Genomic DNA, 25,800 nt, shown 5'->3' on the forward strand with positions numbered 1-25,800 from the left:
CCGAAAAAACATATTATGGTATGGGAAGAGGAGATCAATCTTAAAATAATTGAAAAACTGTATTTATTAATGCCAGGTAGAATACAAGAATTTATTAAAAATAAAGGTGAAATTACCTCAAAATAATTTTATTATGTTTCAAAAACTTCTAATTTTTAAATATCCTCGATATTGCTTTCTATGAATAGAACAAAAAATAGTTCGCGGGCACGTGTTGAGTTAGAGGCTCGCCATTATGCACTTGCTGAGACGACGAAAAATACATCTTACCCAGAATTGACGCAATTATACAACTGTAAATATATTTAATTAAATGTCAGGATCGTCCATGAAAGTGACCATGAGCCTGCCGAGAGGGGGAGGGGAGAAGGAACAAATTCCCGGGGCCCGTTCTCCTTAAGGGGGAATATCATAGCAAGAATATATGTACAAAAAAAAGTAAAAACCGACCTCTGAAGTACCTTGATTCGTTTTTATATATACAAAAAATAAAAGAAGTGGAACATTTCTTTCAAAAGCAACCATTTTCTAGGTAGTAGTTTCACAATAAACATTATTATATAAAGGAACAGGTTGTAGCTTATTGACGCGACTCCGTTTGTGTTAAAATTTGTTTACAAATTATAGTTGACACTTGAACCCACGTTTCATTGCTAATTTTTAAAAAGTCGTTATGAAAAAGGCAGTCTTATCAGATAACAAAAAATAGTATAGTTCGACTTGGCTAATTGAGAACTAAACTGAAATGGCGTTGGATCTCTAATTTTATATTTGTAAACCTTGACGAAAAGCTTCAAATAATTTATATATATACAAAAACACAATAAAACCTAATAAGTAATTGATTAATTTTGTAACTCATTAGTGAAGACAGTAACAAACTATTCACCGATTATATATGTATAGTAAGTTTTGATATCACACAATGTATTTTAAGGTAATTTACTATGTACCCAAATCAAAGTTCATAATTATATATTGTGATAAATATATTGTGGTTCTTAAAAGTAGATAATTATTTATATTAAAAATGTATTAAATAGTTCAATTACTAACTTATTATTTTTTTCTGTTTCAGGTGAGTAATCAACATTCACGTTTACCATAAATATATAAAATTACGGGACATCAGTAAGTGTTTGCTATTTTATTTAAGTTCTTAGTAACGTTTTGTTTTTAGTCAAATACTATTAATATGCATTTGCACATCTGCAGATCAATTGACGACATAAAAGCAATCTAATTGTAATGCAATTATATTACAATTATTATATAGATCAAATTTATATTTTAAATGGCATTTTAGGAGCAATTTCATCTATTGTATCTTAGCGTATTTATTTTACAAAAGTGAAGGCTTGATGAATTTTAACTCGATTTTATTAATTAATACACTTCCATCCGACCCATTAGAGAAAAGTAATTCAATATAATAGGAGGCATATTTTATTTATATAACGTAAAATTTGTGAAGCGTCAATTTTTTCAGTGTTAAAAGTTTTTTTTAAATTCATTGCTAAATTTTACCTTTTAAAATTAGTTGAAATTATTTTTTTAGCACCTGTAACAATATTGCTTTTGAATGTTTTATATGATGTTAAAAACTTTTATTCGAAGCGTGTACTTGATTAACATTTTTTTTTTCTCAAACATAAATATTATGATATATAGTTAGTGAAAGATTGTTTACGTTTGCATATCAAAAGGTGAGACGACTATAAAGCAAAACTTTCCACACGTTATATAGTAAAAATATAAACATTGCCACGGTCTTTAACACGCACTCTTATTTCTTAAAACACTGACCATAATTGCGTTCAAAAATAGTCGATTATAATTTAAGAAGATGCGCAGATATCTCAACGCGCGTCGAGTGGTTACAAATATAGCTAAATAAATTTTGGTTGTATAAATAATTTGTACGTGTTTTGTAACATAGCCCCTAGACGTTTAATGAAGTTACATAAGCTATCTGTGACAGACAGGGATTTATCCTGACACGAAGGCACGCGTGTTTCGACCGTGAGAATTAAGTGTTTTAGCTTCTTGAGATATAAACACGGTGTATTTATATAAATTGAGGGGAATTTAAGATGGGATCGATGTTTGGAAGATGTACAAGATCATCTCTAATGGAGGGTTGTTTTTGGAGAAATTTTGAATGGACGTGGTTAAGTTGTGATGGAAAAGCAAACGAGTAACCAATATCTATAGTAGATTATATGTAACAAATATATGATCAATACTATGAGTCTTAAAAGACAAATCTTAGAGAGAGAATGCTGTTAATACATAAACTGTGAAAGCGTCACTTCATCTATTTAATTAATCCATTGATTTCAATGTGTTTATGTTTATTTATTAGCAATTAGAGTACGCTCGGGATAAGGATGCCGGTTTGTTATTGTGTGCGTGTACATGTATATGAGAGGGAGAAGCGATGTAGCGTGTACTTTGTTGTCTCGCTTTCTCTTTTAAGGACAGTCGCTGATTCGTCAACGCTGGTATTCGTCATTAAAGTGCAGTGTGGCACAGAAGTTCGATCTTCTCTAGTGATTTATTTTAAATACTTTTGTGTTGATATTGGTTTAAAACCCAGATATGGCCACTGTCCCATGGGTAAGTCACTAAACTCGTGCCACTGTTTTTTATTTATAAATGAAATTTTAAGAGAACAAAATTTCTTTGGCATATCTGGGTTAATTGATATTAAGGCTTAAAATATACACTGTAAGTTATTCGTTCTCTTATCCATGGATTAAAATATTTTAATTATTTTTCCATTAATCCGTACGTTGTTGGTTTTTTTTACACTATTCTCTGTAGGGCTTAAAAAAGTTATTATTCTTATCGTTGCGCCAATGATAATTTTTTAATTTATTCAACGGATTCTAATGATTTAATAGAGTCATCGAGCCATTAAACAACCTGCGAATAATTTCTTTCCCCATTTTACATCTTTTTGCTTTTGAAGAATAGCTAAAGACTTCATTATTTTTTTGACTAGTGAAAGATTTTGAATTTTGCAAATATTTAATTAATGACATCAATGTCTGGTTTCTTCGACTATATAATATATTTTTAATTGTATGTTGAAATTTCCAACTTAGCTCAGATGTATGTATGTTAAATAAACATATATTTTCTTTTAAAATAAAAAAAATAAATATTCTGAGCGAAATTGTTTTGAGCCACACAGTTCACGTACACAATAATAAACCGGAATCCTTATCCCGAGCGTACTCTACACCTATAAAAAAACTGGGATTTACGAACGTGTATCATTTTTACCACGATGAGTAAAGACAACATTTTAATATTTTTTGTAGTCAATTTTCATATATATTTTATGGAAAATCTCATCAGTTCTTTTATTATGTTATTTGCATTGCAAGTTTCGATTTAGGCAATCAACACCCTTGACATTTTTGATGTTATTATAAGAACAATTTTGACTTTCATTTTTGTACATATTGTGCAGTACTGACGCTTGTAACGCGCGTTAACAAGCTTTATAAATTAGTTTTAACAACACTTAAAGTACGGCCGTTTATATTTATTTTATTACATATTCCGTTGTACCATAACAGGCATGAGCCCAATGCGTTACAACAGGGTAAATCTGTAACAACTGAGTAAGTCAATCAGATATAATGAATACTTCCAAGTATTAACCACCAGACTGAAAGTCTGGGAATCGGTGACATCTATATTAATAATTTTAAATTAATATGTGTAATAATTTATAACCAATAAATGTCACTGCAGCTGGTGCTTTTATTTCTTGTATATATAAAAATGGGCTCAAGGAACTTATACCTGAATTACATCAGTACATACATCTCAAACAACTGTAGTTCAGATTCATTATTTGAGTTCGATTTTTATTTTTTTATAACTTTTTTGAGCTCTGAAAATTTTTCCCCTCTCTCGGCTGGCCTGCATATACAGGCGGCCCTCGACTTTCGCACATAATTGGTTCCTGAAAATGTGTGCGAATGTTGAATGTACGAAAGTCGAGGGAAGTAAAAAAATTGAAATTGTGTGTATTTTAAAATATTTATTTATCAAATAAATATAAGATGTTTAAGAGGCGTTTAAGAGACACGTTTAAGTGGGGGTTTGCGGGTGTTTCCTTTGAAAAGTTATCAAGAGTTTACTGTTTTCCACTATTCGTTTTCTTTTCTTCATATAGTATTTTATAACATGCTATGTTTTTATTGATCCCCCACGCACTTGAGATATGCGTTCTCCATTGGGATCACAATCTTCTATAATATTTGAAAATTTGTCAAAATGCGTGATGACTTCATACATATTTTTTGTTGTTAAAGAGTTTTCCAAAATAAACCTGTCTCAACTACATTAAATATTTGGCTAGAGGAATATTCTACATCTTCAATATTTTTGGATAATTAGGAAATAAATTGTATTGCAGCATCTTTATCCGCATCAGCCGATTCTCCAGTAAATTTAATATTGTGAAAAGAATACCTCATTTTAAAATTGTAAAATCAACCGTTACTTGCTTGAAAAACCGTGTTAAAATCTTTTTTTAATCTATCCTTCCAATCTTTGTGCAAACTAAGAGCTTTTGCTTGAATAATTGAAATACTCAGAGGGACATCTTTTTGATGTTGGTCATCGATCCACGATGACAAAGATTTTCCATTTCATCCATGTTTTTTTTTTGCTGTGTATTTTTGGAAACATATCATTAAAGATTGTGGAAATATATCTTTATTTTCCACAATTTTGAAAGTATTCTTTAATTATATTTTTATTTTGCAAAGTTGAAGATATCGTAGACCTGTTTGTATCATACGAACGTCCTAATGAAGCAAAAGATTCACCGCTATCAGAACGTTTTTTTAAAAAAAAAGTTAAAAAAAATTGTTTTTTTTTAAATGTGCGAAAGTCGAGGGCCGCCTGTAGTATAATTTATATGTCGTCTGTGTCAATTAGCTGTGTAAGCTCCGCTGGATGGGAGTTCAGGTCCGAATTCTCGTGTATTCCAAGTTGAAAGTTCAAGTGATTTGTACTATAACAATAATATAATTCGTAAGAATTCAATTATTATGCTATTAAATCATAAACCCCAGTGATTTTGAACATGTATTCCAAGTTGAAAGTTGAAATGAAAGTTGAAGTGAAACTTGAGACGTGATTTTTCTATACCAGCATTTATATACGATCTATAAATAGGAGATAAATGATTCTTTTCTTCTTTAACTCTTTAATCAAATATTGGTGATATTGAGCGAAACTGGATCTATTGTAGTAATATCATATCATAATATCTAGTTAATAACATTGTGCATTAGAGTCCTAAGTTGCGTAAATCCAGCAACGATGGAATTTTGTGAATCTGCTCGGAGATATTTTTTTTGTGTTTGTTTAATAATCAATGGATCACATTTTAGCGTTTATTTCATCGAAAAAAAATGATATATCGCTGTTCGTTATCCAAAATTCCTTTTAGCCTAGCTGCTAAAACGCCGTTTTTTTGCACGCGTGTAGAAAAAATATATTTGTATTTAGCTTATTCTAGTATGATTTTGACTTATTCCAAAACCATATCAGGAAGCACCTTCAAGCTACCGATCAACCGTGACCTTATAAGCGTTGCATAATAATCGTAATGTAAATGCTAGTTAACCAGATTTTCGGTGGGCGTTAAAGTGATTTGTTGTCTTATTGACCCCTCGCCGAGAAGTAAATCAGATCTTATGCTGTGCATTGTATAAAGATGATGGCGACCTACGCAGATTCCTTCCTAGTTTCATTGTCGAACCGAATGCTAATGGTGCTTTTCAATTTTGATCGATGTTAAGATTACCATTCAAATTGGATTGTGCTTTGAATGAGTTTAAAATAAATTAAAAATGTATTTTAACAACACCTCATGGTGTTTCTTAGCCATTAAAATACATATATAATAAATGTATTGTATAATCTAATCACAAAACAATTCCCGATTCATTGATTAGCCATACTATGACCTAAGTATATTTATTATTCAGTATGCACAATAGAAAGCGCGTACATTATGATTTATGCTAATGTGTAGAAAACGCGTGTTGCACTTCTGTATTAAATAATCGACCCACATTTTCTAAAACGGGGTATCGTCAGACTGATCCGTGATGAAGAACAGACTGAGGTATACTTAGTACTCATTGTATTTAGGTACACACACATACAAGACGTTACGTCTGTCAACCGAAGCGCGTATGTGCAGATGCAAGATAATTTAGCTAGCGGTTGTCAACCTTTTAAACTCGGCGTATATCTCAAAAATTAAACTGCAAGTCGGTTGAATATTTCAACAACGACACAATCAAATAGCTTACTGTTTAATTCGAATCATGTCCTATAGGACGTGACAGAAGCCGCCGCTTCTCTCTTCGCCTTCCGAAGAATCCAGAATTTAACCCGGTTCAAAGACTTCAAACTGTCCATGACTTTTTCATAGGCATTGGGCAACTAGCCTCTTTCAGTAGACCTAGAGTACCAATGACATCCGCAGTAAATCTTCAGTGCCTTACAGACAGTTTTGATTTGCTCCCTATTTATTTAGTAAGAAACTTAGTGTTCCTTAAGATGCAAAAAATAATGAACCCGACACTTTAGTTTATGGAATTTTATTTCTATGTCCATCAAAAACTCAAGCGTTTCAGGTTGAGTGCCCGTGTCGTAGATGCTCGAAGGAGCTCACCTTTTTTTCCAGTTCCGGAAGCGTCTGCTGCATCAGGAAGATGTAAGCGGGAGCAACAACTGTGGCAAACTCATTCGTCACAGATGTGACAGAAATAAACGGGCGGCCAAAGCTAGCGACACTAATTATAGTGGCTGCAGCTTTTCGGCGACGCGACGCCTGATGATGACCGAGGCCAATGAGCAATTCGTTGAGCAAGTACCTGTTAAAGAAACAGGGCCGAAATGGGCAATCTCTTTTTCTAACTACAGTTGTGATTTTATATTTTTTCAAATCTGTTTACTTGTATAGAATGCAAAGTTACATCGTTATATAAATGTGCAACAATTTTGAGTCAGTAATTTTTGCTATATATACGTGAAGTCTTCGTAGTCTTATCTGCATCTGTTGAACTTAACATGTTGAACCAGATTTGACGTAAATAGGTCTTTTTTATTTTAAATTAGTATAAACGTTTGTCCAAGTGGAGGAGCTCAGGTGGAATTCTTGATGTATTGGCGGAAGCGAGTTCCGAATAGAAGTGCATATCTAAGCGCTGTGTATCTGTTTTTATACATTTGTCCAACCTATGGAATGTTTCAGGCTCAATCATGTTTCGATACAATTACGACAATAATTGTCATACACATCATCCATAAATAAAAGTATGTGTTCTACATTAATTCATCCAAAATTATAATAATTATGTTTTTATAATAAGTTTGTTACTATATCTAAATGACAAGGGTTCAAATTATATGTAAACCTATGTTTATTGTTTTAATTTCTATCGTGTCAAGGAGATTGATATATAATTCCGATCGATAATCACGTATTAAGTTTTCCTAAATTTGCCTTATCTCACGGATGAATAATTAATAATACAGATGTCACTGACTTACATACTTATATTATATTTCAGTCTAGTTTCTAACTAATTAATAGTTATTGGTTGTGTTTACTTCGTTGTAACGTATGATTTATATTAAACAAATACACTGTTTCACTTCGCTCTTATCTTACGTTACACTATTTTTATAGTATCAATCCGAAAATTAAATTGACTTACCTTATATTTAATTTAATTATTTGGACTGTCTGTTTTTTATTTATTAATTAGTAGTTATTGATTGTGTAGTTAGTAAATATAGTTACATTCACACATCAATGTTGAAATGTAAAGTTAAAACTGAGCACTGAAACAGCAAACATTTTGAGAACAATCTGCAACGTGTTTGCGACTTGTTTGACGTTTCAGAATTTAGCAAACCATTATAATTGAAAATACAAAACGATATGTTTATAAAATATGTATCAATCATAAGCAGAGATATTGCACACATCAGCTCTGAACAAATTGCCCCAATAAAAAGTACTTTAAAAATGTATGTTATATACAGTCGGGAAATGAGTTCGAAGGAACTGACATTTTCTACGTCCTGAAATCGTTTCCATTTAAAAACGAGAAAATGAATGAATCGGATCTCACTTTTCACAGCCATTCCGAGATTTAAATTACTACGTTATATGTATTTTACATATCATAAATCGCACGCAAAATAACTGTAATGGTTATTTTTTTAATCGAACACATTAGCAGTAAGATAGAGCATTTCTCTCGTGACCTTTGGATGTCGAAGTAGATTGAACGTGTATAAAAAAATGGAAGACATTCTCACGTACATAATTTTTCATCTCATGTGCCGTTTCTCATTAATATTTATTCGGAAGCAACAATAGGATGAGCGGTCATCGGAGAGGGAAAAAAAAGGAAATTGCTTTTCCCACGAAAGGTTTTCTTCCATATATGTGTTGTATTTCAATTATATTAAAAAAATAATGTACGCAATTAAATAACATGATCGAATATAGAAGCTGCTTTTAAAAGCGTCTCTAATATAGTACAATATTTACATTTCTAACCTCCTATATGTGAGATAATCCCAAAATAAAACTAAAAAATCGCTTTTAAAGGATTTTAATAATTTAAAATATAATTCCCTTCTAAAGATATAACCTTCTTCTACCTTTCGGTATATTTTTTTATTTTATTACATAAAATTTTTGAAGCTTTGATTCAAAAAATATACCATATATTTGTAGATCGAAATAGATGGTAGTCAGAAGGAGCAAGGTCTAGATATCAAAATGGATGAGATAAAACCTTCCATACAAATTCCTTGATTCTATTAAGAGTCAATTTCGCAACATTGGGACGCGCCTTTTTTAAATTCCTCGTGCAAACGATCCAGTTGATCACAATGAATGCTTGATTTTATTATTTTACCTGGCTTAAGAGTTTCGTAATGCATAATCCCTTTAAAATCCTACCACAAACACAGATTTTTTTTACAGTGCGCCCTGGCTTTGAGGTAGTTTTTGCTACTTGAACTTTGCTTTTCTCATTCCTGATTATCAAATGATCAAGAAAAGGCTACTCATTTTCAATATCCAGAAGCTTGTGCCTGCTCTACACTCAGGAAGTAGGCCAAGGTTGGCCAAGGACGGAGAATATAGTGGGTTACTTCGGTCGAGCTCGGTTCTGCCCGCTCTAAAATTTATCGGAAGTTGTCCGAGGTTACCAAGAACGAGAGGTAAAGTGGGGGTAATTCAGTCGACTTGGCCAGCTTCGAGCGCTTCCGAAAATTGTCGGCAAACGGACCGAAGTCAAAGGAACCAAAGTCGGAGCTGCTGAGATACTTCCCCTTTCGCTCTCTCGCGTGTGACGACAGTGAGAGAGATAATGATATTCTTTTTCGCAAACTGAGATAGAACAAATATCTCGGTTCAATTTCAGTATGCGCGTAGGCGTCCTATGGTCAACACGCATGTCGAGCGCTGCATCGTGGTCACGCGGTCAATTTATAATACTACATGCTTATCGGGGACTTCAATAGACTCTTACTGACATCTTTGAATATTTTAGGGCACCAAAAGGGATTAATTCTGTTTTTGATAGTATATTCTTCTAACAGATATCGTTATTATATTTTTTTTCATATAAAATTAAATAATTAAAAAATAATTAGTGTTATTTGATTTTGTTAAAAAAAATTCGTTTCGAATATCCCTATCTATTTTCCTAGATCGGTTTATATAAATGTCACACCATAACGATTTCTTATTTAGAATTGATGACGACAAATTCTAGGATAGTCACAGATGTGGTGTTCGTATTCTGAAGTATAATTTTTATGCCTTATGGCATTTTGCAAAAGCCGACAAAGATTTTGCGTAAATTGAATATTTACGACCGAAAAGTTTTGACTGATATTGCATTGGTGAGTGCCCACACAAACTTTTATGATTATCAGTAGCGTAATTTTAATAATATGACAATTTAAAAATTGCGATTATTGGGCACATTTTTCGATCGCGCGGTTGTACGTGACAGAAGCCGCCGTCCGGACGGCATATGAAATTTGCAACAGTGTAGTTGCTTACTCGAAGTCGTAGGTCTCGGCCGACTTCAGTTGTAACTTCGGTTCGGACAACTTCCAGAGAGTGTAGTGCAGGCATTAGAATATGCTTATACGCGCCGACTTATCTCCAAGCCTTCCCAATTTTTTTAATGTGTCTATGCACTGTTGAATCAAACTGGTTTAATTTCTCAGCCAGCTGATGGATAGTTTGAGTAGGATTTGCTTCCATTTCTACGGCTAGGACATCGTCCTCTATCTGGTCTCCCACATCCAGATTAGAGTCTCTAATTACTCGAACCATCAACTACTCGAGTATCGAATATTAAAATTTTAAAATACTCGAGTACTCTAGTACTTTCGAGTATTTACCAAATGTACCAAAATAGCTATTATTCAAATTCGTGCACATATAAATAAATAAATAAAATACTTAGTATGATAATTTTTACGATTATTTTAACTTCACGAACATACTTTTTAAAAACAATAATGCAAAAAGTGTCTCGAATTTAATATTACTGCTAACCTTTGGTTTTATTATTCCCGTTATGGAAAAAACCCTTTCCGTTGCTGTTGATGTTGGTCTTATTGTCATTAACGCGTTGGATAAGGCTTCTAATTTATATCTGTTCGCTTTTTATAGATATAAAATTTTTTGAACTCTCTTTTTATGTTCTCTTCTTTCATTCCCTTCTCTGCTTTTCTCTTATTTCCTTCGACTATTGACAAAATAGCATTTTGTAATTCTTCTTGAATAGATTGTTTTTCTTAACAATATACAATATTCTACTCCTTCTGATTAATGCGAAGAATTTAAATCTATATCCTTCGAAGATGTATTTGGGTGAATCCCTTTCACTCTAGAGCTAAACGGTTCGCAAAGAACTGACTTTACTTTAAATGCCTTTAAAACACACAATTGTTTTGATTTATATTTTAAGCTGAGGGATCAGTAAAAACAATTGACAACACTTTGTGCTACAACTGCATAGTCATAAAACCTAAAAAAAAATTTTGTTGATATTTCATATTGTTCATTGCCATAAATTAGATAAGTCGTATCTGTCGAACAGAAAACACAAAATAAATTTCTCCGTCGTACCCACTAACATAGCCGACGACCGGAACTATGCAACTATGGAACTATGAAAAAATTATACCTGATAGTAACCGCTCTAACTCGGGACTTCGGGCATAAACGCCAAATAAAAGCAAGACGTTAACCTTTACCGGACCGAGTTAAAGTTATTTTTGTTTCTGAAATATTTCAAAATTTTTAATTTCGAGTATTAATCGAGTAATTTTCAAAATACTCGATTATCAAGTACTTGAAAAATAGACAAGTATACTCGAGTATCGAGTACTCGATTACTCGAATTGGAGACTCTAATCCAGATATCGTAATTTCACGTTCGAATTTTTTCGAACCATCTTTGACGTTTGCGAATATCTAATAAATCACCACCCACTTCACAAATATTTTTAGTGGCCGTATTTCCCATTTTTTTAAAATAAATTCACGTAAAATAAAATTTTGTATTTATTGCTTACTTTGGAATATAGAGTCAAAATTTGCACCAACACAGATTTAACAAAAAAAATACTGACTGAAAAATACGATATTTATTTTGGGATCACCTAATACGAATTTCGATTTTTTTATGTTTCCATAACGCAAAGAAACAATAGTTATAATAAACATTACACATTATTCAGTCTTTGAAAAATATGTAATTGTAATAATAAAATGATTTTTAAGAAATACACATATATGGTCACATAAAAAAATTAAAATAGAGAAAAATTCTCACAAAAATAAACATCATTCTAATTTATAGACATCAACGAGCGGAATAGACACAAGCCTTTAATATATTTTTTTATGCTAGTAATTATATTATAATAACAAATATTTTTATTAACACATTCACTCCACAATTCTAGATAATGATTATCCATTTAATATCCATCATTTATACATATGCAATGTCCGTAAAAAATTGATTTTTTCTTCTCATTTCGATCGTTCACGCCAAAATCGCTCTGACGTGCCAAATAACGACCTTCGTGTGCGAAATAATTTTCGATGATGCAAAAACACAACGACATAATGATATGTAACGAAAATTTTTGTAGAAAAAAATACGCTGCGCTTATACGGCAATCTCGTTAAGCAATATGCGTTCAGTGAATGTGTGCTATTCATTACCAAATATGTACGTGAAATAAAAAAGCGCGTAACTGTACTGGCGTAATTTTGTTACCTTTGTATTTTGAAATAACATATAATTTCAAAAGAATACGATAGGATAATGCATTATGGACTGGAAGGAATGATGGGAATCGGCCGAGACTAAGCAATATATTATCTAAGCTTGCAGTGGTTTTAAACGTTCTAAAGCTTAAAGTAATTCTATTCAAAATCTATTCAAATAAACGTGTTATTTGTAACCTAAATATTTTAATTATTTAGAAACCTCGGAAACTTTACGGTTCTAAAAAAAAATCTAGATAAAATTATTATTTTTTTCCTATATACATATAATATGCATTATTGAGTTTATTTTAGATTAAAAAAATATATCTTTATCGTTTTCCAATACTAAAGAAATATATTTTTATCATTTATTATGATACTATGCTAAGCTTTTTATTCTAGCTTATAGTGTGAAAAAGTGAAACGTGCTTCTATTTAATAAAAACTCGTACATCAAAACAAATTTCCCCATAATAAATTTAGACTCAAAAATATACAAATGGTTGTACTATTTATTATTTAATATTTAAATTTATTAAAAAGCACTGCTGTCTATTACTGATTGCTCAATGAATTATTTCGTGGAACTTTAACTAGGAAATAGGATTTTACCAAATTAATTTTCGATTAAAATATATTTATATATACATATATATAAATTCATTGTTTTCAAATAATTTTGACAAAATATTAAATAAACATTTTAATAATTTTTTGCCTAAAATTATGAATCATTGTATATAATTAATATTTTGAATGCCAATACAATTTAATAACAAATTAGTCATTTTCGTTATAGGAATACTACGTTATAGGGGGGACTAGGCACCCATACAAAATTTGAGGTTAGGTTTTTTCAACTGTATTTTGTGAATGCCAGTGGAGTGAAACGCAACAGTTTTTTGAGTTATTTTTTTAACATGCGTAAGCCTACATTTTATAACAGGATAATTTTTTTATTGTTTTCTGTCTGCATATCTTCTCGAATTTTATAATATGGTGCTTGACATTTTTCTCATTGTTTTTTCAATTCAGCAGGTTGCTCTGTAGAACAATCGGATTGAATAAATTATTATATTTACATGGGTTTTGCATTTAAATTTTGAAATAAAAAATTTAAAAAAATTACGTATTATTTTAAATGCACTAAAATTTTAATGTTGGATGTAGTGTTTTATATCATATATATAAATATATTTTATCATTCATTTATACTTTTTTTATATTTGTAATAGATATGTATTACATAATTAAATAATTTTATTATAAAAAATTAGAATGTTTAAAACCCCCTGAAAAGTGTATAGATAATGTATTTAAAAAAACGTGTACATTGATTTGCTTGATCATAATTTTCCATAGCTATACAAAAATAAATATTTTCTTACTGTATTGTGATGAATAGCTCTGAAATGTTATAATAGCGCGGCGACGTTTCGCCTGTCAGTTACTACGTGTAGCGAAATCAAGGGACAAACAGTAACATTTAAAAGTACGCTGTACGGGGGAATGCTATAGGGGGGTTTATTATTTGCTGACTAAGACAAAATTGCGCGGAGAGTAACAAGAAAGTGTCTCTTATACAATATAACTGTTTAAAAACAGTCGTTATTTATCAATTTAGAGAAAAAAAATTGTTAGCGTACGCTCGGGATAAGGATGCCGGTTTGTTATTGTGTGCGTGTACATGTATATGAGAGGGAGAAGCGATGTAGCTTGTACTTCGTTGTCTCGCTTTCTCTTTTAAGGACAGTCGCTGATTCGTCAGCGCTGGTATTCGTCATTAAAGTGCAGTGTAGCACAGAAGTTCGATCTTCTCTAGTGATTTATTTTAAATAATTTTGTGTTGATATTGGTTTAAGACCCAGATATGGCCACTGTCCCATGGGTAGGTCACTAAACTCGTGCCACTGTTTTTTATTTATAAATTAAATTTTAAGAGAACAAAATTTCTTGGGCATATCTGGGTTAATTGATATCAAGACTTCAAATATACACTGTAAGTTATTCGTTCTCTTACCCATGGATTAAAATATTTTATTTTTGTTGTTGGTTTTTTTACACTATTCTCTGTAAGGCTTAAAAAAGTTATTATTCTTATCGTTGCGCCAATGATATTTTTTTAATTTATTCAATGGATTCTAATGATTTAATAGAGTCGTCGAGCCATTAAACAATCTGCGAATAATTTCTTTCCCCATTTTATATCTTTTTGCTTTTGAAGAATGGCTAAAGACTTCATTATTTTTTTGACTAGTGAAAGATTTTGAATTTTGCAAATATTTAATTAATGACATCAATGTCTGGTTTCTTCGATTATATAATATATTTTTAATTGTCCGTTGAAATTTCCAACTTAGCTCAGATGTATGTATGTTAAATAAACATATATTTTCTTTTAAAATAAAAAAATTAAATATTCTGAGCGAAATATTTTTGAGCCACATAGCTCACGCACACAATAACAAACCGGAATCCTTATCCCGAGCGTACTCTACCATTATAAAAAATGTCAAAACTTCTGTTTCAACTCAATATTAGGTTATTATTTTGAAGCTCTTAATAATAATTATGGCTTTCATTAAAATTATTTAATTTAAATATAAATTTACACGCTAATTTCAAATGGTGTAAATACATGTATTTTTTTAATAATGTTTCTCATTTTGAGAACCTATATTTTACACATAAAATTAAATTATCTTATCTTTAAAGCAAACATCTTGTACCGTTCAATTCATATTCTCTATAATATCCAGAAGCATTATATTTAATGTTTATTATCATGTGCTTAATAATTCTTAATCAATGGACGTTTTAATGTTGACATTAAACCAACATACGTTAATCAAATACGCCTAAATAAATAATATTAATCAAACACGTTATACCTATATTCCATTCACGTATTATACAAGCATGTAAAATCTGCAACAAATCTAAATCTGATAGCTTTATGTTATATATTCCAAAGACGAAACAGTACACCGTCGAAAGCATATTATTATACCAGATTATACAGTACACGCGGAACAAACACTACCGTTATCTCATGACTCATCACTCGGGGCTCTCGAGTGATTAATAAGTAATATTGAGCAAAACTTGTGATATACTGTATCGTTCAAAGATTTGTTATGGTAATTTATAATGCGGGTGTGTTGAATAGATTGTGATTTATTACAGTGCAGGGGATGATGTGTGAAAAGCTTTTAGAAATAAATATGACGAGTCATAGATAGGGGTGGCGCTGTTAAATGTTTCCCATGACTGACCAATTGATGTGAGTCAAATTATTAAAATATTTACCGGATTTTATGTATATGTATAATACTTCACATTATGAAGAATATTGCCATTTGATTAATACATATTTATATTGGAATAAAATGCTTCCATGACTCATAAAATATGTATCAGTGTATATAAATAAAAAATCATAAGTGCTTTGAAATCTAATTAATATCGATTTTGTACCATGTGGGTGTATACTATATTTTTTATCCAGCGTTCTCACGCATTCCTCGCATTATGTCATGCTCCCATAGAATCATGAAGTTCAGTGGGTGTATTGAGAATTTAGATCTATAGTATTGTATATGAAGCTGCAAGCAATGCTCAAGGTCGTTATAATCTTCCATTTATAATGTATTTAGCTGGACATGGTCTGTAGCACACACATCAGACGCTGTACCGCATTATATCGATTATTATCTACATCGCTATTACGTATAATAAATAAGTAAGTCGGTAATTTATAAAGTCAAAGCTTCGGATTTGCTATGTCGCTCTTTTAATTCGGAAAAATGCCTTCACGAGATGAATTCTGTGAATTTCGCGACACAAAGTGGGTCGAATGCGCGTGCTTTGCACGTTGATTAACACCATTCGTCAAGGTGAAGTACAGGGTGTCCCGAAAAATTGCGTAAAAATGATAAGAGATAAGTTATATACATTACTAGGGTTAGGTATAGAATTAAAATAATATTTATATATTTCTGCAAATGACGTCCTATAAATATTTTCATCTTTGAAATTTAAATTTAAATTTGACATGGCGGTTCTTATACGTATTTTGATTATTTTATCAACTTTGATGCATTTTTTTACATGTTTTTGAATTTATAATAGATAATTATAAATGTTAACTTTCATTAAAAAATACGGGTATTGTAAAATTAGAAATGTATTATATAATTGCGTCAATTCTGGAAAAGGTGTATTTTTGTAGTCGTCCTAGCAAGTGCATAATGGCGAGCCTCTAACTCAACACGTGCGAAAGACCTTTTTTTGGTTCTATTCATACAAAGCAATATCGATGACATTTAAAAATTAGAATTAGAGATCCAACGCCATTTCAGTTCTCAATTAACCAGGCCGAACCAGACCATTTGTTGCTACCTGATAATGATCTAGTTAGACTGCCTTTTTCATAATGGCTTTTTAAAAATCAGCAATGTCAACGCTATTATTTCTATGAAACGTGGGTTCAAGTGTCAACTATAATTTGTAAACAAATTTTAACACAAATGGAGTCGCGTCAAAAGACTACAACTTGTTCCTTTAAATAGTAATGTTTATTGTGAAACTACTACCTAGAAAGTGGTTGCTTTTGAAGGAAATGTTCCGCTTCTTTTATATTTTGTATGTATAAAAACGAATCAATGTACTTCAGAGGTCGGTTTTTACTTTTTTTGTACATATATTCTTGCTATGATATTCCCCCTTTTAGGAGAACGGGCCCCGGGAATTTGTTCCTTCTCCCCTCCCCTTCTCGGCAGGCTCATGATCACTTTCATGGATGGTCCTGACATTTAATTAAATATATTTACAGTTGTATAATTGCGTCAATTCTGGGGAAAATGTATTTTTTCGTCGTCTCAGCAAGTGCATAATGGCGAGCCTCTAACTCAACACGTGCCCGCGACCTAATTTTTGGTTCTATTCATAGAAAGCAATATCGAGGATATTTAAAAATTAGAAGCTTTTAAAACATAATAAAATTATTTTGACGTAATTTCACCTTTATTTTTAATAAATTCTTGTATTCTACCTGGCATCGATAAACACAGTTTTTCAATTATTTTAAGATTGATCTCCTCTTCCCATACCATGATATGTTTTTTCAGCTCGGCTAAATTTTTTGATCGTTTTTTTCTTAATTGTTGTTTTATGAGTGCCTATAAATTTTCAATTGGGTTCAAATCGGGGATGTTTCCTGGCCATGTTAATGATGTACTCTTTGAATTGTGTAATCTATAGATGGAGAATTAATTTGAATGTAAAAACTATTACTGAGCTCGATGGCATGGCGCAGAATCGTCTTGCAAAATGGGTTCAGCAGTATGTTCGGAAAGTTCTTTAAGGATTGCAATAAAATCATTTTATACATGTTTGCATTCATGGTGCCCTGGACGAAATTTACAGAGCCTAATCCATAAGCTGTCATGCACCCCCAGATCATCACATAGGGTGAGTGCTTGATGAATCGATTAATGCATAAAATATGAAATCTTTCGCTTTTTTTTACGGCGCACATCTGCTCCAAACAGATTAAATTTGGATTCGTCGGAGAAAGCCACTCTTCTCCAATCTTCGGCGGTCCAATGGCGATGAGCTTTTGCCCATTCAATGCTATTCATTTCCATTTCCTCAGTAGTGTTTTTTTTTTGCAAGGTTTCGCGTTTTAAGTCCAGTTTCAACCAAACGTTTATTTACTGTCCGTCTCAAAATATTCGAGTTTTCTGCTTGTATTTCAGCAGCAGTTCTGAATGGATATTATTTATGATATTCTTTATTCTGCGGTCTTCTCGAGCAGACATCATACTCTTCTAACTACCCCCTTGAATTCCTGTTTCGCGATATTTTTAATAAATTTTTGAATAGCAGAACCACTCTTCGCGTTATATCTAGAATTAAAACATTTTTTTCGAGATATGCTATTATCTTAGATTTTACCGTGATCGACAATTGTTTAGATCTCTTGATGATTTTGGGTTTATCTGTACATAACCGAGGCTAACGTTACAAGTTAAAATATTTTGTAAATTATTACTACAGATGTTCTTGATCATAAAAAAATACAATAGAACAAGTTTTAAGCAGAGAATACATTTTAATAATAGAATTCGTGAAATATTGCCTATGAAACTTTCAATTGGATACAACTGCAATATGAATCATTAATATACAATGTTTATGAAAATAAAATAATATTTAAAAAAAATAAAATGATGATAGTATTATAATAAAATAAATATAAAATAGTTAACTAATTGTATCTATCACCAATTATTATATTTCATTAAAAAGTTTATCTTATATTGTAATTTACATAGGGAGAGATAGTTACAAATTAAATAATATTTATATTATTGAAAAATATGTTTATTTTGTGATAATCTGTACCTTTATGCCTTAAAATGCCATTTTTGAAAATTAGAATAGACCTCTGACATCAGAGGGAATACCGTTGTGTCTTTGAGCCCTTGAGACACGAGCAATTCTTGCTCTTGCTTTGCGAATGTGACTTATTCCGAGATCTTGAGGATCGTGACGCAATTTACAAATAATTGATAGTTAAACGATTATGCAGCGTCCTTGTATACTATACTAGAAGGAAATTATTGTTTTGATTGCTTGCGATTATAGCTGTGATCTCAGCGCCTTTCATGAAATATTTATAACTCGTTATAAATAAATAATATTGTATAATATAAATAATTAATGGCTTATTTTTAATTTGTATATATATTAAATAAAAACATATACTACAAATTTATTTGAATGCCTATTATATGTTATTCTTAATCAATGATTGAAATTTTAATTAATTACGCATGCATAAATTATATACGCATTAAATATAATTAATTCGAAAGACGTGTTGTTAACATATTATTTATTATTAATTAATGCAAGGAATGTAAAATATTTATATAACATAATATTATTAAAAGTCATGGTCGTAATACGCAAAACTATTTATAATTTAGACAATATTCACTCGACGCGACAGCTTACTGCGCGAGAACTAACAGCATTGGAATTTTTAAATAGTTTTGGAATCTCATATTTCTGACAAATAATACGCAAATTACAAATACCTACATTTCTGACAAATACGCAAGCATATTTTTTGCTGTATCAACAGTTTCAATATCTATGTATTACATTGCTTGTTGATCTGATCCATCAATGTCGTTCAATAGATTCATCAGATACATTTTCCGCTTGTCACATTCATATGTATGAACCACCGTCGACGTTTTTCCCGACATGTCGGACAGAACACGTCGAGTTTCGCAATGTAATTGTCGGTATTACCGAACGCTTTGGGGACAGGTGAAGATCTCAACAGCGCCAATTAAGGCGTGTGCTTCCTCTTTCTGTTGCAACAAAAACTTCGCTTTTATGAATAATGCATCGGCACATCGCATCGTATAACGGTGCATCCCTCTGACTTGTCACCCTGTCCTGTCAACGAAGTGAACCGGTCATCTAGGTCAAGCGGCATTTCGGCCTTACAGATTTTTATCAACGAGTGAGAAAAGGGCTTCGAGGTACGCTTTGTAGATTATATTGTAGATATTCAAAAGACGCATTATCCATCGCGCACGATTGCAGCATCACGCCGTGGGAGAAAGTACAAGAGGTGTCATTAACCGATCAATACCAATGCACGTCACGAATAGCTCGAGTAGAGTCAAAGGGTATTGCGAACGGCCACCGGTATTACTTTGAGGTTGTCTTGAACTATAAGGAATGTTTATGACAGGAAGTGATTTTAGCAAGTTATGATAAAAGAGTTTACATAACAAGAGTATAATTCCTGAACTACACTCTCTGGAAGTTGGTCAAGGCTGGCCAATGACGGAGAATATAGTGGGTTACTTCGGTCGAGTTCGGTTCTGTCCGCTCTAAAATCTCTCGGAAGTTGTCCGAAGTTACCGAGAACGGGAGGTAACGTGGGGGTAACTCAGTCGGCTTGGCCAGCTTCGAGCGCTTCCGAACATTCCGAACAAAAGGACCGAAATTGGAGCCGCTCTTTCGAGCGCGAGCGGTGAGATACTTCCCTTTTCGCTCTCTTTCGTGTTAAGTTACGAGAATGAGAGAGATAATGATAATGTTTTTCGCAAACTGATATAGAACGAGTAACTTGGTTCAATTTCAGTATGCGCGTAGGCGTCCTATGGTCAATACGCATGTCGAGCGCTGCATCGTAGTCACGTGGTCAAGTTATAATACCACATGCTTATCGGGGACTTCAACAGACTATTACTGACATCTTTGAATATTTTAGGGCAACAAAAGGGATTAATTATATTTTTGATAGTATATTCTTCTAACAGATATCGTTATTATATTTTTTTTCATATAAAATTAAATAATTAGTGTTACTTGATTTTGTTAAAAAAATCGTTTCGAATATCCTTATGTATTTTCCTAGATCAGTTTATATAAATGTCACACCATATCAAATTCTTATTTAGAATCGATGGCGACAAATTGTAGATAGTCACAGATGTGGTGTTCGTATTCTGAAGTATCATTTTTATGCCTTTTGACATTTTTCAAAAGCCGACAAAGATTTTGCGTAAATTGAATATTTACGACCGAAAAGTTTTGACTGATATTGCATTGGTGAGTGCCCACACAAACTTTTATAATTATCAATAGCGTAATTATAATAATATGACAATTTAAAAATTGCGATTATTTGGCACATTTTTCGATCGCGCGGTTGTACGTGACAGAAGCCGCCGTCCGGGCGGCATATGAAATTTGCGACAGTGTGGTCGCTTACTCGAAGTCGTAGGTCTCGGCCGACTTCAGTTGTAACTTCGGTTCGGACAACTTCCAGAGAATGTATTGCAGGCATTAGATTAGCTCGGTTTTTACGTTAGTGATATGTTTGTCAATTATTTTGAAGACGCATTTTGTAAAGTTCGCCTTTTTTTTAATTTGAAAATGATGGGACAGCGAATCTGCAATAATTTTTTCAGTGAAGTGATGCAGAAATCGGAAAAATGTTCACCCATTATTGCAGTCCGAAAGTTTTCTTTTTTACACTACAGAACCACTAATAGTAAATGAGTTTCAGTAATGATAACTAGACAAGTTAAAAAGGTCCTGTTCAGCCGTCTTTTCAAGTTGTCCATATTGAGGAATTGGCTGCCTCGATGTTGACGTGCTGTTGAAGTCTCTTTTCATGTTTAGCAGCAAAACTTTTTATAGTCTTCGACACCTAGGTCACAATGTATGTCTCTATCGAGGACATACTACGGAGCATTCACAATGTTTCGTAACACTTTATTTTGAACATTTTAATCTGGCACTGCTTAGCACATCTCCAGATTTGTATGCCGTATTTTATTGTATATTGATAGTTTGGAGTTTCTTCCCATAATCAAATATAGCTTTTCTCTCTCCTAGTTCCTTCCACCGAATGCTGTATTTACAAATGGAATAATGTAGCCGTTTATGAAAATTTGCAATTGCTTACTTATATCTTTATTAGTGAAGTTGATATGATTTATATAAATTAAAATCATTACTATATTTTTTATATTTACCAATCAATCGGAGTAATGATATGTATATCAAACGTATATCCGTATCGTGTGCTTTAGAGCTAATAGTAGGGGCGTAAACCAAAACTTTCCATCTCTTTCTGAATTATGAATAATGTTTAAATGGATAGCTCTCGAACTGACTGTGTCAACGCAAATATTGTATAGGTTATTTTATGTTTTTAGCAAACTCAAAAAAAAAATTGTGAGTTTGCTAAATACTTCTTGCTAAAAATGAAAATCTTTAGTAATTTGTTTTAATTAAAATGTTTTTAATGAGTTTTTTGCTATCGATGATTCTTTTGGAATATTATTTTAATAGAATTGATTAATTTATCTTACTGTATAACTGTTCAAGCTTTAGTTTAGATATTTTAGTGAATTAACGTTTACCAAATTATTATGATGCTACTTAATTTTACAGACTTTGGTTAAAATATGAGTAAAGGTGAAATATAATTTCATTTTTATCGAGTAGTAGTTAAAATTTGATATTATAAAAAAAAATATTGAAATAAATAAAAATAAATATTACTTATATTTTGCATTATAAAACTATTTACTATAATTTAATTTAATAGTGTGCAGTTAAATGTAGCCTAGAAATGCTTAAATTATCATTTTGATTAAACAAATAAGCAGTTTGAAGTACCCCAGAAAATATTCTAAACTAGCTAAAGATCTACATTTTTTTAAACTAAAGCGACAATAAAAAATATAAAAAAAACAATACTATACATACATAAATATTTTTGCCACAAAAACAAGATGTATAGAACAACACGCCAATTTCAACTAACGTTTAGTTTTTACAAAAACAAACTGTTTTTACATACCGTTTTTTATCGATAACATTATCATTCCGAGGCAAAATTGCTATAGAAATTTCTATAAAAATCTCTTAAAGACGCATATGTAATATAATTTGACATGTGTATATTTGCTAAAATTACGCTCTTAATCAAAAATAAATATTTTATTATGTTTCACGATAAATTTATCTATTATTTATTATAAACATACTATAATATATCATACATACATTAATTAAAAACAACAGGAAAATTTTTGTACAATAATTTATTTTTCTTGTACATTTTCTTGTACTAGTCAATATCTTTGATGATATATAAATATAGGTTTCTGTCACATACATTATTTTTACAATGCTCAACAACGCCGTTTACGACCTTTTAACCGCTTAGCATTAACATTCTTCATTTTAAAGTTTAAGGTCAAACAACGAACTCAAATTATCACGAGAATTACCTGGATTTTCATAATTATAAAATCACTTTGGTTTCTAGTTAATTTATTTTCATGTTTGTGTAACTGTTAAAATTCGCGCCACGATTCATTTAAATGCTATTAAAAAAAGTTTTCGCGCGATTGACACACATTTTAGTACACATTATAAGCTCATAAAATATACCTTTAATCAATCTTAATGTACCATTACTTAAGAACAAGAAAAAATCACGTTCATATCTGAAATGATTGATTTGTTTTTTTTTATGCTGCGTGGTTTACTTTGCCTGTGGGGACTGTCTTGTAATTATTTCAAATGCTCATTTTTAATTGTGGTACAAAACGCTTGGGGTAAGAATACCACAGTTAAAGCACAATCAACAATTAGGGAACTGAAAGGTTCACCCACACATTTTACGAACATTTTTTTATCAGTTAATACATATGATGTATTGACATTGATAAGTACCGGTATGTATATATATAATACATATATTCCTATGTATTATATTGTAGAAGTTGATTAGGAACCCACTCCTTGTCGAAGCTTTTCTAATGTACAAGAACTTTTATTTTCTATGGTAATATCTCATTTTGCAAACGATAAAAAACTATCAACACTCTGAATGATTGTCCCGCCATCTGAGACCATTGACCATAGCCAGATAGCGCATGTATTTATAGCGGGATCAAATCTAATTTTGCAACGTGACATGACATGGACCTTGAACCGCGCGATAAGTGTGCCATAACGTGTAACACATGAATCACACCATATCAAAACAAAACTGGTAAAAAATGTTGTGAGACATGTCGGGCGCCTAAACGTCACGTCAAGATTTCTTCTCATCTCTCGCAGCCGCATAAATCGTGGCATGTCCAAGAGAACTGGCTTCGCGTTTCGAAGCTGACCTCAATATCACTTTCAGTAAACCCACTGACTCACTGAGAGTACACACTCGGGTAATATCCGCATAACCATCAATATAACCATTGTTTCAATTGGTGCTTCATTCATTAGTCGAATGTCGAAATTAAATAATTAGGCACTTGTGCCTAATTGATATTTCTTACTAGTCGCTCTCATTGATTAGGATCGTGACCCAAAATCACTGCTTGGTTGGATTAATTTATTACTTATTGTGAGTTGTCTCTCAATTCCATATTTATATAAAACAAAAAAATGTACAGAATTTTTTTTTAATATAATAATAAATAGTCCGCAATGCTTACATCAACTGCGAATAGCTGGATGAAAAAACGATACTATTTAATATATAGCGTTAAATATTATTATATATTACAACTCTTTGTTTATGTGGGATCAACGAACTTGCATACGAGTTTTGATCCAGCAGGTCTGTTTTTGGACTAAGACGATGCGACACCTCTTTTCTTACATCTAATTAGCATAATTATATAAATAGGGGAATGTCCGTTGTTCGTCAGCATTCTTATTAATTACTTCAAACCATACGGTCAGTCGTCCGTCTGACGACCGACCCCCTAAATACCGATTTTCCTCGAGTACCATTAAATATATAACAATAGGTAAAAAGTTTGATAGCCGTGCTTATTGCTGGGTTGTCCAATACTCTTGTTCTTGCATACGAAAAACGAAGTTGTTATAGATTTTTTGTATATTTCCTACTAGCTACTAAAACTAGTTATACTTTTTTAAGGTTTAGTAACTCTAAGGGGTGTGACTTCGCAGCCAATAAGACACAGATGGAAATTATTAACAATTTTATTTAGTTTATATTACATTTGTATATTACATCATTATTTTCTGAGCGATGGTGGAGAAGCTAGCGGAGGGATGATGTCAGTGGATGATCCTCAGACAGTATAGCGGAGATTGATCCCTCGTATGGCTCGTATGTCCGCGGGCGGGCAGTGTCTGCTAGTATCTTTGAATGTCTGACAGTTTCTACCCTCTCCTCATTAGCGACAGAAACCAGCCTTAAGTATTCAGGGCTGCAAAGCTTGCTGACCAATCACAATCATGCAGCGATCATCCAGTCAATCGTTGCACTCGCTTCTTAGAACAACGAGATATGTACATTTGCTTGAGGGACATATCCAACTTCGGATTTTGCAACGGGAATATTGTAGCATTACTGTGCTTTTTGTCTTCCGGTGAAATATTATTTGTTTTGTTACAAAAAAATATTCATTCAATGCACCGGAGAATCCTTGCGTGTTATTTATGTGACCCTTTTTTCTAGTCGTAACGAGGGCCTTTGTGTGATCCCATCCTTTACACTATATTGTCTTGTTTCTCTCAATTGTTAATAAATGATCACTTTTGCTCACAGTTAACAATTGGGGGATATAAACGAAAGAAATACAGACATATATCGCATCTCGCATATTGCTCCATAGTTTGTCTGCATTTCAATATTACACTATGTTTTAAAAATATGAAAGCTATAATTACAATAATTTTTGCGAGCATATGACGGACATATTTTGAGAACGAATTAAAAATTAAAATGTATTTGGACTTCACAATTGAAAATATAACTTCACATTCACTGTAACATTTACACATCGTATGTAAATAAATTATGAAGTATGTAAATGTATATATTACTACATATG

The 25,800-nt window shown here is 31.9% G+C and overlaps 1 protein-coding gene and 1 long non-coding RNA gene across 4 annotated transcripts in view; both read left to right on the top strand.

Moving 5' to 3' along the window:
- mthl1 (adhesion G-protein coupled receptor methuselah-like 1) overlaps positions 1 to 25,800 on the top strand; it is a 121,345-nt gene that overhangs the window by 39,894 nt on the left and 55,651 nt on the right. The window lies entirely within an intron of this gene.
- Positions 14,425 to 18,607, top strand: LOC148230101 (uncharacterized). Its single transcript, XR_015811260.1, has 2 exons — positions 14,425 to 16,869; positions 16,912 to 18,607. It is a non-coding gene; the product is annotated as an uncharacterized LOC148230101 (long non-coding RNA).

This window comes from Plectrocnemia conspersa, unplaced genomic scaffold (genome assembly GCF_051122295.1).
Source record: "Plectrocnemia conspersa isolate PC_06_02 unplaced genomic scaffold, ASM5112229v1 ptg000011l, whole genome shotgun sequence".
Lineage (NCBI taxonomy): Eukaryota > Metazoa > Arthropoda > Insecta > Trichoptera > Polycentropodidae > Plectrocnemia > Plectrocnemia conspersa.